The 17,538-nt window shown below is 40.8% G+C and overlaps 1 protein-coding gene across 3 annotated transcripts in view; it reads left to right on the forward strand.

Annotated features, from left to right (window-relative positions):
- The first annotated feature begins 3,995 nt into the window (after positions 1-3,995).
- The window catches only part of jak1 (Janus kinase 1), a 48,429-nt gene continuing 34,886 nt past the window's right edge, over positions 3,996-17,538 (forward strand). Inside the window, exons 1-2 of one of the 3 annotated variants that reach the window (XM_019875176.1) lie at positions 3,996-4,149; positions 4,752-4,885. The gene's annotated coding sequence lies outside the window, so the exon portion shown is untranslated. Of the gene's footprint in view, positions 4,150-4,751; positions 4,886-9,072; positions 9,344-17,538 lie in introns of those variants that run through there. The other 2 variants (XM_019875177.1, XM_019875175.1) reach the window with 2 other exon arrangements.

The following is a 17,538-nucleotide window of genomic DNA, read 5'->3' on the forward strand; positions in this document are numbered from 1 at the left end:
TCAATATGAGAGAATATTTAGCAAAAATTTTACTCTGAGTACCGGTAATCAATTTCGTCTTTGTAGTGTATTTGACTGAATATAAGTGAAAAGGTTTAGCAAATAACAGTATTCTTTTTTTGTATTTACTTTTGACACAACATCCCAACTTCATTGGAATTGGGGTTTGTTTGAAATTGTTAGGTACTGCACAGTAATTGTCTTTAACAATATAAGTGGGAGGGACAAAGTCACGTTTCACCGTTTACCAGCAACAATTTTGACTTACTTAGACTGATATACATTTTCGATGGCCTTATATTCACTGTTTTGTGCTTTTATGAGATGAAACATAGTCGACTACTGGGCAATCATAGCAGCTCCCCTCTATTGCATATAAATCAGGATGGTCAAGGTGCACATAGGGCTTGAAATTGCAGAAGCAGAACTAGATTTGCTGTGGTTCATACAGGACATTGGCACGTAAAGGACATATATACAGGTAAACTGCAAGATCTCCCCTTATGGAAAATGTAGTTGGCTCTGCATGTCACGTGGGCAATTGCACCCATGACCGTGCGCAGTGTAAGGAACGAACCCCAACACGCGGTGCCTCAGCCTCACTGTAGCAACCCCATCACTGGAGAGAAACCTGCGGGCCCGAGGAACTCTCTCTCCGAACACCAGCGCTAATTGGGTTTTCTTTTGGTAGCCTGAAGAATGCTCGCCCCTTCTGTTGTCATATTTATGAACGAAATACGATCACATTCACCACACATATCTACAGAGCACAGTATCTGTCTGCCTGTGCCTCAATCAAATCTACCAAAATCACAATACACCACCTACACCACAATTTAGACCTGCATTTTGGTAGTCGGAAATTTTTGTCTACTGTTTTTACCAAATTGGTAGGTGTGCCGGGGTGTGTAAAAGAAAACGCTGTCGGTCTGCCAGAATGCCAAACACTGTAAACTAGACCTGCCCAGGCACTAAAATGAAGTTGCGCTTGTTTTTACACTGAGCACTCGAGCGCCTGTCTATCAAAATAGAGCCCATACTCTCCCCAGGATGTAAACTACACGTTTTTTTTTTTTTAGAAAATTAAAAGCATAAAAATAAAATAATGATTTGGAAGTGCAGTTTTATTGATTAGGCTTCATCAACATTAACATTACAAGTACAGCAGTGCAGCACAATAAAACATACCTACAGAAAAAATATGTGCAACAATCTAGGAATAAGTGAATCCAGTTTCATGGAACTAAAACTGAAAATTATGTTTTAAATGTAGTGTTTTGAGTGGTGCTTCTTTGACACCTTAACCTCATCGTGCTCTTTGGCGCTCCCTCGCCAAGTACAGTACTACATGTATAGCAGTGCAGTGGAGTGAAACATACCATCAGAAAGACAATTCGTAATAAGATGGGAGTGAATACAGTTTCATTGAACATATACTTACATTAATGTTTTAAGACAAGTGTTTTGAATGGTCTTTTCACCTGAATTTCATAGTAACCTTTGGCGCTCCCTCGTGAGAGTTCACGGTTTCCTTCAAAGTGATTCATTGGCAAGTACCACCGAAAGACAAATTTACGCAAATTCAAATGCCATGGCACCACCAAGTGGCCAACGGCATTAACCTTGCTGTTTTTTTCAAATGTCATGTTTGTTGACGACAGTGCAAACACAAATGTGGTCTTGCAACAGCCTGCCAGCTGACAAAATTACAGTGTGACAAAACGAAAGAAATATGAATGAATGAATGAATGAATTGTAGGATTTTCTACACTAAAACCCTCATGAAATGTTGAATAATCCATGTACATAAAAACATAAGGACTTGCCATTTAATGTAAAATATTGTCTAAAAGTGATTCCTAAATATTTTCTCTCCTATCAAATGAAAAATTCCATCCATCCATCCATTTTCTGAACCGCTTTATCCTCACAAGGGTCGTGGGGTATGCTGGAGCCTATCCCAGCTGTCTTCGGGCAGTAGGCGGGGGACACCTTGAACTGGTTGCCAGCCAATCACAGGGCACACAGAGACGAACAACTATCCGAGCTCACACTTACACCTAGAGACAATTTGGAGTGTTTAATCGGCCTGCCATGCATGTTTTTGGAATGTGGGAGGAAACCGGAGCACCCGGAGAAAACCCATACAGGCACGGGGAGAACATGCAAACTCCACACAGGAAGGCCGGAGCCGGGATCGAACCCACGACCCCTGTACTGTGAGGTCGACATGCTAACCACTGGCGCACCTAGTCGCCCCAAACTAAAAATTGATCTTTCAATATTTTTTAAAAAATATATAATTGATTTTGTTGTTATCCCCTACTTGAAATTGTTAAAACATTTTTTCCTCAAACAAATTTTAAAAAGTTGTAATTATGCTCTGAAGTTGTGTCTCTCAACAATACAGGCACGCAACCCTTACTAACTAAAACCTTTTTGGTAAATTAAAGAGGGAAAAAAGTGAGGTCCATGATTCATGAGAAATGACACCATCTAGCTAATTACTCCGACCATGAGAAGACAAGTGAAATCCTCTCTTCTATTTTTCATATTTTTCCAACAGCAACACAACCCTGTTCCTCATATTATCAGAGAAGACATTCATATAAAAAAATGTGTATAGCTAAGTTTGTTCTTGACTAGTTAGCATAGCAGCTAATATAGCGAGCATGTATACTGTACTCTTGGGCAAATTTTCTAAAAATAACATTGATTTGCCACTCTGTACTGTAATTAGATTAAAATTTAAATTCAATTAGTATTCAAATAAAATTAAATTTTCTTAATTTGATTGTAAAGAATTTACTCAGCAATGCTGTTTTAATTTTGTTCTTCAGGTCCATCAGTTTGTGTCATGGGGATAAGATAAGATAAGATAAGATAAGATAACCTTTATTGTCTCACAATGGAGAAATTTGCAATGTACAGCAGCAAAGTTCAGAGGGAAGAAGTAGAAAAAGTAGAAAACAAGTATTTGCATGCACAAAATAATTTTTTGCATGTCAAACACAGCAAAATATATGATATGACAAACAAAATATTTCATAAAAAGTGTACTGTTGATACCTGTGCTGGAGAAGTCAACTGTTTGTTTTTCAAACATGCTGGTGCCTTTCCAACATGCTGGTGCCTAGAATGTCCTTCTTCTCTGGAATATCCTCACGAGTGTCACAGGCGTGCTGGAGCCTATCTCAGCTGTCTTCGGACAGTAGGCGGGGTACACCCTGAACTGGTTGCCAGCCAATCGCAGGGGACACATGGACAAACAACCATTTACGCTCACAATCACACCTAGGGACAATCTGGAGCGTTCAATCAACCTACCATGCATGTTTTTGTAATGTGGGAGGAGGAAACCTGAGTACCCAGAGAATACCCACGCAGGCACAGAGAGAACATGCAAACTCCACATAGGAAGCTTGGTGCCTGTATCTAATCTCGGACCTCTGCACTGTGAAGCAGATGTGCTGCCTATGTCTGGACTAATTCAATTTATTTAATTTTATTGATAGACCTAATATACATTTGGCCTATATTTTATATAAAGTACTAAGTAATCGTTATCTTTTTTTCTGGATTTTGATGTGACAAACCTGTTATTTCTTTTGTTCCAAAAGTGCAATTGTGGTTGCCTCATGGGATACACTTTAGCAGTCAATGTCTATGGATTTGGTGATAATTACAAGGTGGATCTAATTTGGTAAAGTTGGGATCCACCACCTGTGAACATAATTTTTGAGAAATATGAAAAGAATATTTTTTCAGATGAACTCTCATCACTGGTATCCGATCCATCTGAAGCACATACAAGTCTGTCACTGCTCTCCTCAGCAGGAATAATGTACTTGGAGTACTTGTTGCAAGCCGTTGTAGCTCCTTCCTGAGCTGTCAAATATTGCTCACGCCTTTAGTCAGTAAGCAGACTAATCCATAACAAGTCGGAGGATCAACCTGCTTCCGGCCCATTTGAAACATGTCTTCTTTCCGTAATCGGAAGTCTATTTTTAAAACCGTGAACATCTTGTCACATGGCATTGGAGAATTCAATAACAACAAAAAATGGCGACAATCATGTTGCTCCGTGTGCTCTTGCTGCGTCATTTAAAAAATCATGTAAATACGGGACGCTAAACCGGCGGAAAGCAGGTAAGCGAGCCAAATGATACTAATATGTACCGACGCGTCCGCGGTGTTCATAAAATTAAAAGCTAATAGGATCTTGTAGCATTCTGTTTGTTTTTGTTCAGAAAGGGGTGTGTGCGCCTGTGTGAATGTGTGTGTGTGTGTGAGCGCACTGTTGGGCGTCAACATTTGGCTGCACACTATTGCTGATCATTATTGCACTTTTTTCTTTTGGAAAACAATTTATACACACCAAACATCTACCTGTAATACCGTAAACACTGTCCCGGTTTTTATATACTTTTGTTTGTTTAAAAGTGCAATAATCATGGGTACTCTTGTCATATTATAGACGTCCCTATGGTTGTTATTGCGTGATAGCAGTTTACATATGTCGCAACGGTCTAATCTTTACATAAGAAATGTTTACCAGGTTGGTGGTCACTATGAGGTGAATGGCACAACCTTTTTCATGACATGACCATATCTATTTGGTGTTGTTAATAGATGTGACTGTCGCGTTTGGCCGTGTTTTTGTGGAACACTGTCGCCAATAACGACACGCGTGAACATAGTGTCTGTCGGCGGGTTGAGCTGCTGGGTTAAATGGAGTTGTTTACATGAAGTGCAGAGGGTTGGACTGAGGAGGAAAAGGAGGAGGAGGAGGAGGAGCCGCCACGTCCAACAGACGCCACCCGAGGGGGGTGGAGCCTGCGACGAGAATCATCACAAGTATGACGTCACTCGCCCTCTGCAACTGGTATGAATAATGAAATACACATTTTCTCTACCATGCTCGAGCAGGAACTAGGATGAGAAAGGAAATGTTTTTGCGACGTGTATGTGCAGCCATGTGCACAGATGCATCTTAATTAAAATATAGTGATTTCTTGACACAGGAGTTAATTTGTTGTATGATCAAGCTCGTAACTCAGTTCACTCTTACATCAAATCAATATTCCCCATTGAAATAAATAGGAATTCTATTAATCTTTTCTAGCCCACAAAATCCACCACGGGGTTTTAATCAAGACAAATAGCACTGTATTGTATGAAAACATAATAGTAGAGAATGGAAGGAAATGTACTACTTTTTTATTCAACGTATTAACTGTTTGTTGGAACGAAAAGAAGTCACGGTTGTGCACAGTAACTGTGTCCCTTTAAAGTGGGTGTGGCCTCGTGTGTGACATCAAGAACATGATGGGTTAATCCATGGGTAGGCAACTTCTGACTCCAGAACTACGTGTGGCTTTCATCCTTCTGCTGTAGCGCTCTGTGACTTTGGAAAAGAAATCATGAATATTTAATTTAAATTACCTTTTATTTTTAGTTAATACATTTGTGAAATATCATTGTATTTTTAAGGTTATGGTGACCTTGTAACATTTAAGTAATTATTTTTTCTTTGCTCAAAATATGCATCACAAATCCCAATATGCGACACCTGGCGGCAAGAAGTATTAAGCTATTCAACCCCCAGTAGGTAAACAATTGATTCAATTTACAACTCCCTTTCCACACTGCCCCCTTCCTGTGCCACCCCCAATTCATCACTTCCATGAAATCCTCCACGTTTACTAGACGCCATCCCATCATCTCCCCATTTATTACCAGAATTGTTAATTCCTCTCTAGCTTTCCCACTGTCCTTCAGTCTCTCAAACTGGCCCCCATTACCTCCATCCTCAAGAAACCTGGACTCGATTTTAAGATTAAGATTAAGATATCCTTTATTTGTCCCACACTGGGGAAATTTACAGTCTACAGCAGCAAGATTGTGGGTAGAAAGAAGAAAGAAGAAAAACAAAGTGTTTGCATTCACAAAATAAATGTACACCGTTCAATTAAGTGCAATATAAATATTCTTGACGATTTCAATGACTTTCAGCCCAGATCAAACTTGCCCTTCCTTTCTAAAATCCTTGAACGTGTTGTTGCCTCCTTAACCAAGACCCATAACACCAACAATGCCCTTTATGAATAATTTAATAATCGGACTTCTCTACTCACCATAGCACAGACACTGCCCTTCTTAAAGTCATTAATGTGCTCCTCTCCTCTGACTCTGGCCTATTCTCCATCCTGCGTAATATCTCTGCCGCTTTCGGTACAATTCGCCATTTCATTCTGCTTCACCGTCTTAAACCTTTTATCCACATCACGGGGAATGCCTTCACATGGCGGACATCATACCGTTCAGACTGAAAACAGTTCATTTGTATCAATAGCTGCTCCTCCTCTGCTGTCCTTCTGTACCAAGGTGTCCCTCAGGACTCGGCACTGGGCCCTGTCCTGTTCATCCTCTACCTTGTCTTCTGCAGTCCGATTATCCATCACCATGGCCTCCGCTTTCGATATTATGACAATGACATACAAATTTACTTATCTGTCAAATCCATTGACCATCAGGCCCACCCCAAACTCTCAAACTGCCTTTCTGATATTAGTTCCTGGATGCAAAGTAATTTTCTCAAATATAATTGTACCAAATCTGACATAATAGGTCCCAAATTCCTCACGTCACAACCCTAAACCTTCATCTCTCCTTTGACAAATCAACCCCCTCACCCTCACCCCACTCTCAGAACCTTAGTGTTATCATGGACAACAATCTCACTTTCTCCCAACAAATTAAAGAAGTGACAAAAACAACTTTCGATCACCTTAAGAATATCATGCGCCTTTGCCACTCTCTTTCTCTGCAGCTGAAACCCCATATCCATTCCATTATCTCATCTCACACTGAATCCTGCAACAGCATTCTGTACGGCACACCCTCAAATCTCCTCAACAGACTTCAAATCTCTGCCGTGCACCTTCTCCACTACACCCACGTCCACATTACCGGGTCTACCAGAACCTTTATCGGCTTCCGATCTCCTATCGCATCAAATTCAAAATTCTCCTTCTCTCCCATAAAGTTTGGAAACACTGATCTAAAGAAAACGACAGTCATTAATTTATTACCACAACCATATAACTTACTGTACAGCCCTTAACCAAGCATATGTTGGTACTACTGTCTGTATGACATTATTTGTATTGAGTTCTATCAGTACAGTGTATAATAGGCAAAAGAAAAGACCTACTTGCGCACCTGTGAAACAGAGCCCACAGATGATGGTTGGAAGGTGCCTGGAGACTTCTAGATTTGACAGGCTGCCCTGGTTCAGTTATCACAGTGCTGATGCTGTCCCCATCAAGGTACAGTACTGTGATAACTGAAGAATGGCTGCCAACTTGACACACAGTGGACCAAGCGGCAAACATTCTTTTGGAGCAGCATGCGGAGAAATGTGTGTACTTATGTAAACAAAAACTTGTGTACGGTACTCTTTTACATGTTCAGTTCACTATGTGATTAAGTCAGTACAGTATAAGGAGTGAAATGTCAATATTATCTGTTTTTCTGTTCTGTGTTTCTATAATAAATATATCTTACTTTCTATTCAAATGTGTATGTGCATCTTATTAACTCAGTATTTTTAATATGAACTATATTTTCACAAGGTACTCTTGTTTAGTCTTATGCCGTTGTTAGAAGTAAGAAAATACAAATACACTGCCACTGTACTTGAGTGAAATTTTCAGGTACTTCTCCTTCACTTCAGTGTCCTTGTCTAGCAACTTTTTTTCTTTTACTCTGTACTTTCTATTCCGTCTTTTGTCAAAATAGGCTTGTTTGTTTTTCAATCACGGCGCTTGACGTCACAGTGTAAAAAAAAGAGAAGTAAATGCGTGATTGAGATCTTGGTGGCGAAAACAGCGACAGCAGCAAAATGGAGGAACGTTAACCAACTAGGTTCATTAACAAAGAAGATGCAACAGATTCAGGGAATCAAGCTATTCCCTGTCATGGCCTTATTTAAGAGAATTGTTTGATAATGTTGTTTCCCAAGAATAACACATGGTGAACGTGTTGTAATGTGCTAACCATATAAACCACAAGTTTCTTACATTCAAAAATTCTCCATCAAATCCCTGAACTCATTCAACTAAGATGCATTTTTCAGTTGTTATCATTAGCAAATGTATTTTTTTTAGTCAGTTCACAACATTTGGAAAGTAATGGGGCTGTCTTTCGTTGATAGCGTATACGCTTCAACCATAGTAGATCCCTCTTAATTTGAAAAAAAAAAAAGATTTTTTTTCTGTTGTACCAAGTTACCGAAACGGGTACTGTATTGTAAATAACAGTCAAAGTGCATTTTTACTTTTGTACTGAAGTACATTTCAGAGTCTGTACTTTTACTTCAGTAAATGAGATGGATCAGTACTTAATTAACTTATTACTACTGTACTTAAGTTCTGAGTGTGAGTACCTAATTCCCACCTCTAGTCACATGTGATCTGATTACCGAGGAAGTCCCCTGCACGAGACTACTACCGGTACTAGCGGACAACACATTGTATCACTCTAAGCTTTGACTCACGACAGGAAGATACATAATAATAATTATTATTATATATACTGTATTCTTTATGAACATTATGTATAGCATATATTGTCTTATTATTGTTTGATATTATTGATTAATATATCCAGTAAAACACGAGTTGCGTTGCTATAATGTAACACACTCAAGATATCTATACATTTCATTCCACTAATATGGCAGAGTCAAAACATGAGCCAGAACAAGATTACAATCAATTAGCACAGTAATAAATATATTGTTACGAATAACCCTGCATAGTGTTTAGCAAAATTTTGTTGTGTTGAGTCTTGTTGAGTCCCTTACAAGTGGTGATAATGTTGTTGTCATACTTATATAAAAATATGATAAACATAATCTATATATAAATTTCATATGCGAGTTAACATGGTCAACGTAGTTTTATTTTGCATTGTCCAGGGCAGGGCGTCGAAGGATTATAGTCGTCATCATGAGTGACGGCCCGAAAAGCCAATCAGCGTTCGTGCTCTCATGGCTGCTGCGTGGTTTTCGGGAAGGGGGACATTGCTTGTCTGGAAGGCTCAGCTAGATTCTGTCTTGGTATCTCTTCGAAACTTAGAAACAACATCGGAAAGAAACCAAGTTCCCTCGTTCCTGAATGTTTTTTCTTGGACGCTTTGTCGTCAAATTTCCGATGAATGGTTTTTAAAAGCTTTACAAACAGCTTAGTTCCCTTTTTTTTCTCAAGTTGGTCGGAGCGTCAAATGTTTTAAACGAAACGGAAGTAAGCTGCCAGCTGTCTGGCTAAGAAGCTTGTGGGTAAGCGACTGTATCACGCAATGTATAATTTGAAAAAAGATGTCATTTGACGTCATGTCACGTTCGCATACATTGCTGTCATTTCCCATCTCTTCGTGTTGTAGAGTGTAGCTTGTTTGCTTTACTTGCGAACTGGCTTACGGAGTGGGCTAAATAATGTCGACCAAGCTAAGGGAGTTCAAATGCTAGCAGTTCATGTTCTTGTGTCCGTTCATAAGTGTCTCAGCTTTCACAGTAGCCGTACAGGAAGATGCTGGTGTCGAGAGTGATCACAATGTTACGAGCCGATGGCTGATGTCACTACTATATACGTGCCAAGGTTAATAACAGTAACGGGATCTTATGTAATTAATGCAACCAATTTAATAACGCCTAAATTACTAAACCAGTAGTTGACACTGCGGTTGGTGTAAGCAATCATGTATATGTATTGTACTCTTTCAGTGGGCACCTGTTTCTGTAAAGGCGAATTTTTGAGAACCTGCAAAATCACGTATGATGATTTCCCCCTAATATTCAAACGGTGTGGTTAAATAGTAGTCGATACCGGGATGTTTGTGTATCTGGGTGCGCATTGTCTCGACAACGAAACCCAGATGAGGTGACAAAATCAGTCCTGTTATAATTGTAAAATGCTCTATTTGATTGTCAATTGCAATGGGTTGAGTTTGTGCAGAAGTATTGGAGTACTTGTACACTTCCTGCCTTCCTTGCAGGGATGGACTGGCACAAAAAACAGCCTTGACGTTTTTTTTTTTTTTTTTTTTGACTGAGCTCTCATAATTAGAAGACCACAATCTACAAGTAAGTAATGTATGTGCCCCCACGCCCTTTGCTCCCCATCCTTCCCCACAATGACAATAAACTCTTAATTATTGTGTGGTATATATACTGTTGCTTCTCCCCCCTTAACTGATAAGAGTATTACAAAAAACTTGCATAAAAAATATACAATGACATTCTAAACCATGCAAACTAAATAACTAGGCAGTTTGAATGCCTGTGAAGGCCACACGTTTTCATCATCGCTACTAGGGGACCACATAGGATCATGCTTTTCCTAACCAGATGGATAACAAAAATGCTATTTTAAATATGGACAGAATACATGCATACGTCCTCTGAAGGTATGGGTGGAAAAAAGCAACAAGTTTCGAACCTGGATCTAAAAGCATTTGTACTTGAGGTTGACTTCTCTTCTGTTGACAGTGTATTCCATTTGTGTGCAGCATCACAACTAAATGAAGGTTCGCCATCTTTACTTTGAACTCTTGCCTTATGGCTACAGTATTTAGGTTTTAATATAGGGCAGTTTCCACCTTATTCATAAGCCCCCTTGAGCCTTTAGGGGTGTTCACACAGCAACTTTTACTCCGATGTAGCACCGAGGCTGCCCCCCGTAGAGCGTTCACACGTACAAAGTTATACCGGTGTAGCCCCTGAAAACAGCTTAAACCCTGCTCAGGAGGTGGTTTAAAAATTTACTCCGCAGTAAATGCTAGTTTGCGAGGCAGCACCGATATAAAATGGGACGTGTGAACGCTACAGGGGTAGACTCGCTTCGCATGAGAAGAGTTGATTGCATACGGGTATTGAATGCGTTCCTTTCGTGCTCTGTTGTACTTCCGTCATCTTTCCTTTCCCTCTTCTCTCATCCTTTTACAGTGTCTGATAGACCAGAGGTCCCCAACCGCCGGTCCGCGGACCGGTACTGGTCCGCGGGGCATTTGGTACCGGGCCGCACAATAAGAACTTACATTAATTCTGTTGTATTTATTTTGGAATACAAAAGAGATTTTATTTTGAAAAATTACCCGATTTTCCGTTACATCCGTCTGTGTCACTCTTGATGCACGTCAAACCACGCTTCTCCGTCACGTGACTGATTACGCTAGAAACAAAACGCCGGAGCTTGGTAAATGAGTGAAATAAACTGCTGGAGATCGCAAATGACGGCGGCCTTAAAAGTACGTTCGAGACAACAACTCTGCCGGTGTTCTGGATTCAAGTTATGGCTGAATACTCTGAGATCGCCATAATAGCACTGTTGCTATTTCCGACATGCTACCTGTGTGAGGCGGGGGTTTTGTGCAGCAACGGCGACTAAAACAAAATTACGAAGTAGACTCGACATAAAGCACACACTTCAGGTATCATTGTCTCCTATTGCCCCGAGATGGGACCGCCCGGTTGGAGAAAGTCAAGCTCGGGGCTCGCACTGATTCAGCATTGTGGTGAGTTGACATTTTCATGCACTTTGAATTTGCGTTGTATCGTATTTTGAAGGCATTAAACATTACCATAGCGATCAGAGTGTTGCGGCCAGATTAGACGCTCCTCGTGTTTATTATTATCTCTCGAAAACACCACAGTGTTCATGCAGCTCTTACCATATTATTTTGTAGTATTTATCCGCCACACCTTAAATGCCGGTCCGTGAAAATATTGTCTGACATAAACCGGTTCGTGGGGCAAAAAAGGTTGGGGTCTATCACCTCTGTGATAGACCACAGCGTTGATTTGTCTGGAGAAGTATAAACCACGGTTTTTCGATATGTCACAAACAAGGCGGGGAAAAGGAAGTACACGTTACGCATGTGCATGTTTTATTTCCGTATTATTACTATTGTATTGCACGGCCGCAGAAACCGCCGTGTGAACGCAAGTGGGGCTGCACCGGGGCTAACGCACTTCTCTTTAGTAAGCAGCTTTTTACATGTGAACGCTCCACAAAATTTACACCAGTGTAAGACATACAGTATCGCAACAAAATACCTCGGTGCAGCACCGATGCAAATGTGTTGCCGTGTGAACGCCCCTTTTGCCTGAATTATTCGCGCAACTTCTGGTCTGAACCTTAATTGGCCTTTTGTTTACAGGGAACCTGTTTGTGTAAGTCCACTTTCTATGATAGTTACAGACTTTTAACAATATTGTAACACCAGGTATTGCAACTTATAAGAGGAAACATTTGAATCCCGCTTCCTATTAATGTTGGGTTGGATGATGACATAAGCAAGTACGTGCAGTCACATGTTTAACTACTTTCCGAACTCTGTCTCTTCAAACATGAGTCAATGAGCAATCTCAAAAGTTCTGGGGCATATCAGGACCTTCACAGCAATAAAGTTGGTCATGTTTTGTTAAGAGGCTTTATTTTCATAGACAGGAGCCAGCCAAACCCACTACTTCCCATTGCATGTTAACCACATGTAGTCGCTTGATGTAAACAAGCTTCATGTCACTTGATGTCATAAAACTGCAATCAATCTTCACAAAATAATTATGCAAGAATCTCTACTAATGTCAACTAACTTAAACCGCCGATAATATGAGAACAATCACCTAATATTTTAGATTTTAAGAGGATAACGTCTTCCTCTCCATTGGCAATCACTACAGTTTCATGACAAAATACTTGCTGTTAATAAAATCCTGTATGTTGCAGAGATCGTACTAATGATTTGGTTTGGCTTGAAATAGTGACAGACTGACTATGACAGGTGCCCTGCTGCTGGCAAATGACGAATGAAAATTTAAGCAAAATTTACTGATGTGCCCACCTCTGCTTCAGTGTTGTGCCTCCCATACAAAATAAAAATAAGAAAAAAAAGCATTAAAAAATCATATCTGATGTTCTTGTGATGCTTGGCACCCATTGATTTGTTTCTGGTGATTTTTCACACCGCAAGCCCAATTTTTGATGGACTTTATCCAGAAAATGAAAAGAGCAGACATGTTGAGGTAGTCTTTTCAACTGAAGATTCTGAGACTAATTCTTCTGTGATCCTCGACCTTGGGAAGGTGCTGGAAACTAGCGTTTATCACAACGACATTCTCTCCTTGTTTGGGGTGCAAATTCAAAACATTGCTGTGTACCCACAGAATCAACTTCTTTTGCCGGTTAGTACAACAACACAACAGTAATTTTTTAAATGGAATGGGTTATTATAAATGAAATGAAAAATGTTAATTAAAAAAAAAATGCGCCGTGAAACTAAACCTGCTGTAAGAAATACCTCGCCGCTACTTCTGGTGTCTTACAGGAAGTCACACACCTAATTGTTTCATCATAGCCCTTCAGATTAAGGTAAATAAGATCCGGTCTAAGCGAAACCAGGACATGCCATCTGGTGATGATGGGTGATATTACAACTAAAAACTACAGTCGGCCCCTCCATATTTGTAGTTAAACACCAAAAAATTTGTATTTTCACAAATTTTTGTTTCCTTTTTTTCTCCGACTACTCATTCATATTTTGGATTCTTCCTGGATTCATCTCCCCCCTTTTCCCTGTTTTTTCATGGAAACTGTATGTTGAATGTAGAGCTGCAGCTACAATAATTAGGTGTTCGGATGTCCTACTGAAAGTTCCAGTGGTGGGCATTTTCCAAAATTTTGCCGGTCCCTTTTTCGTCATCCCGTCAGTGGCCTGGGCACCCTTCCATCATTCATCATTGTCAGTTGTTCATTTTTTTTCAAGCCGAACTGTCGGTGCTATTCCGGTGCACCTTTGAGGCCAGCGTAACGACGAGTCTTGAACGCAAACAACACGACATTGACTTCTTTGTATTTTCTGTTTATTAAAAAATAAAGTACACAAAAAAGGTTCTCCTCAGTTTGTCGAATTCGTTTGTCTGTATTATATGTCAGAATTGTATGTCTGAATTGTATGTTTGATTGTTTGGTCAAAAAAACTGTATCGCTTCTACTCTTGAGCTGGCCTCATCTCTCTCTCTCTCTCTCTCTCTCTCTCTCTCTCTCTCTCTCTCTCTCCTTCTCCACACTGTCTTCATCCGCGAGTCGCGTGACGTCACAACAAATAGCTCTGCAAAAGAAACACTCAGAGATGCACAAAACAACAATGACGACCATTTCTAACAAGCTGGGAAATATACTGACCGAACATATCAGTACCACAGCAAATGGAACACACAAAATTCGGCCAATGTTAAATTGGCCCCTACATATCCGGCCCCTAATTGGTTAGGCAGGAGGACTAAGCAATTACTAACTTCTCAACTAAACTTCAAATTACAACATCATTATTTTCAAAAACAGTAACTTAAAGTGTCTTGAAAATCCCAACTTTGGGGGTCTTAAGAAGTCTTTTCTTCTTGAACTGCTTCTTCCAGCAAACAAAGTTTGTTCACTGGTCTCTCCAACGTGTTGGTCTTGGTCCGTATCTTGACTCTTCGTACCATTCCGCTTGAGTCCGGTAGGGTCTCGACCACTTTCCCAAGTGGCCAGGAGTTGCGAGGTGAAGTGTTGTCCACGAGAAGCATGACATCTCCTATTCCAAAGTTTCGTCTTGTTGTCGACCATTTTTGGTGCTCTTGGAGGAGCGGGAGGTACTCACGAGTCCACCTAGTCCAAAATAGGTCCGCCAAGTATTGAACTTGTTTCCATCTTTTTCTTTTTGTTCTGTATTTCTTCATGACGTTTTTCAATTTTGCTTTACGCTGTTCAGGATTCTTTTCATTGTGGTTCGCATACGCTGACAATGCTTTTCTTTTGTCTTTGAGTTGTCGCAAGGTCTTTCTTGATTCTAACATCCAAGCTACAGCTCTTTTTAGTCTCTGCCATTCCGAATAATGGTCGTTAAGTTTCTGCATTGTTTCTGCTACATCTTCCACGTTGATCACGTTAACCGTTGTCATGTTCTTCACCTCAGGATCGTCTTGCAGTTTTTCTTTTCTTTGCATGGTTTGTGCAGGCCAGTCGCATTCCTCTTTGAGTAGGAAGCTTGGTCCGTCAGTCCATGTGTATCTGAGCACCGTAGTGATATCAGTCCAGAAGATAGATGGCTGTAACGGAACTTGGATTTCTTGGCGAAGCATCTTGTCTATCTTTACGGCGACCACTGCAGCAGTTAACTCTAATCTGGGGATAGTGACCTGTTTGAGTGAGGCCACTCTTGACTTGCCCATTGCAAGCGATCAGCATTTCTGTCCTTGCTTGTTCTGCAGCAGTAGATAGGATGCTGTACCGTAGGCGTACTCTGAAGCGTCTGAAAAGTGGTGCAGCTGTGCTGAAACTGCATGTCCGAAATTTGCAGGTTTTACGCACCTGTTTACTTGGAAGTTGGAGAGGTGTGAAACATCTTCTTTCCATCTATTCCAAGCCTCTGCATGCCTGTTACTGATGGTTTCGTCCCATTCATGTTGCTCTTTACACAGCTCTTTCATCAGGAGTTTAGCAGGCAAAATGAATGGAGCCAGCAAACCAAGGAGTCGTAGATTGAATTAAGGACTGCCAAGCTTCCTCTTCTTGTCATTGGTTTGTTGGGCAATTTGATACTGCAGACAAAGGTATCTGTTTCTGTGTCCCACTGAATGCCAAGTGCTTTCTCCACTGGTAGAGTTTCATAGCTGAGATCCATGTTTTTTCTTGGACTTCTGTGTTCTTCGGATATTGACATAAGCACCTTTCTATTAGGACTTGTCCATTTAGTCAATGTAAATCCTCCTTTAGCACACAAGATGCGAAGGTCTTTAATTTGTGTCACGGCTTCGTCTTCTGTAGCGACACTTCTCAGGCAGTCATTGTAGTTACACTCTGGAAAATCAGTGTTGTACTGTTGTACCAGTAGCTTTTCGATTTCCATCACCGTGATCCTATTCACTGAACTGTGATGTTTGTTGTCATCACCTCGTGGTCCTTTTCTTAGGAGACCATTCACTACCCAGCCAAGAGCAGTCTTCACCGCATAGGGTCCTCCGTTTCGACTGTTTATAACGTGCCATGGTTCCATTGCTCTTGGACAATTTGCTCCAATAAGCAAGCCAACATCCGCTTTTATTTCCGGCACTCGCACTTCGCGAAGATAGGGCCAGTTCCGTATTTCTGATTGCTTGGGGATGTTCTCATTGCGCACTGGTATACTACCATGGGTGTACGCCTTGGGTAGCTCAATGAATCTGTTTTCTTCCAGGCCACATACCTCCAAGTCTGATATCACATAACTATTTGTGCACTTTGGTCCTTCTGATTCTTCTTGACTCAAGGTGCTCAAGAGTATTTAGGTTGGTTTACCTTTAACGTTTAGTTTTTTGCGCAGGGCTTCTGTGATGAATGTTGCTGTGCTTCCCGGATCCATAAAAGCATATGTTTCAATGTGCTTGTCGCTATTCCTCAATTTAATTTTCACCGGTATAATTGACAGCACGCAATCACTTTCACCGGCCCCGGTGAGGCAAGCTGCCTCTCGTTCTACTGTAGCTTGAGGGCTTGAATGTTCTTGAGCATCATTGTTTTCCTGGGAGGCCAAATCTTCTTCTTTAACTTTGTGTAGAATGTCTGGGTGTTTTAAAGCACATTCCTTACACTCTGTTCTTTTCTTGCAGAACTTACTAATATGACCCATAGCCAAGCATCCGAAGCACAAGCCTTTAGTTTTCAAAAACTCCACCCGGTCTTTGTATGGCTGATTCTTGATTTCGTTGCATGTGGCAAGAGTGTGAGCTTGCTGACAGTACATACATGGCTTGTCAAAGGCGCTTCCTCTGTTATCTGGGTTCGCTAACTTCTCATTCTTTTCTTTGGTCTTTCCTGTGGAAACATTCGTTGCGAAGCTCCCACGTTTTTCTTTTTTGGCAGGGGGTCTTTCATTGCTATTTTTTCCAAAAGCATTGGGGCGACTGTCTGGGATGTCACCAAAGAGGGGGTCTGTCGCTATTTTTGCTTGACGCTCTATGTAGCTCACCAAGTCGGCAAACCTTGCTCTTCTGCCTCGCCTCTCTTTGATATTGTAAGCTTCAGCACGCCAATGTTCTTTCAGTTTGAAGGGCAACTTGGACAATGCAGTTCGCAAGTTGGTGGGGTTGTCCATTTCTTCCAGTGACTCTATGTCCTCCATTGCGTTGCGACATCCAATTAGAAACATTGCATAGGCATTTAGTGCCTTTCCATCTTCTGACTTGATCGGTGGCCATTTTAGTGCCTTTTCAATGTACGCACTGGCAATTCGTAGTTCGTCTCCATAGTGCTTGAGTAGCAGTTTCTTTGCTTCTTTGTAGCCATGGCTAGGATGCATATGGATGCAGCTGCGGACCAACTCTTGAGGTTCGCCACTTGTAAATTGCTCCAAGAAGTACAATTTGTCTTGATCGTTGTCAGTCTTCTGCTCTATTGAATGTTCAAAAGCTCGAATGAAGGACTTGTATTGTAATACATCGCCACTGAACAATGGGAT

This window comes from Hippocampus comes, unplaced genomic scaffold, assembly GCF_001891065.2.
Source record: "Hippocampus comes isolate QL1 unplaced genomic scaffold, H_comes_QL1_v1.1 scaffold132, whole genome shotgun sequence".
Classification (NCBI taxonomy): Eukaryota; Metazoa; Chordata; class Actinopteri; order Syngnathiformes; family Syngnathidae; genus Hippocampus; species Hippocampus comes.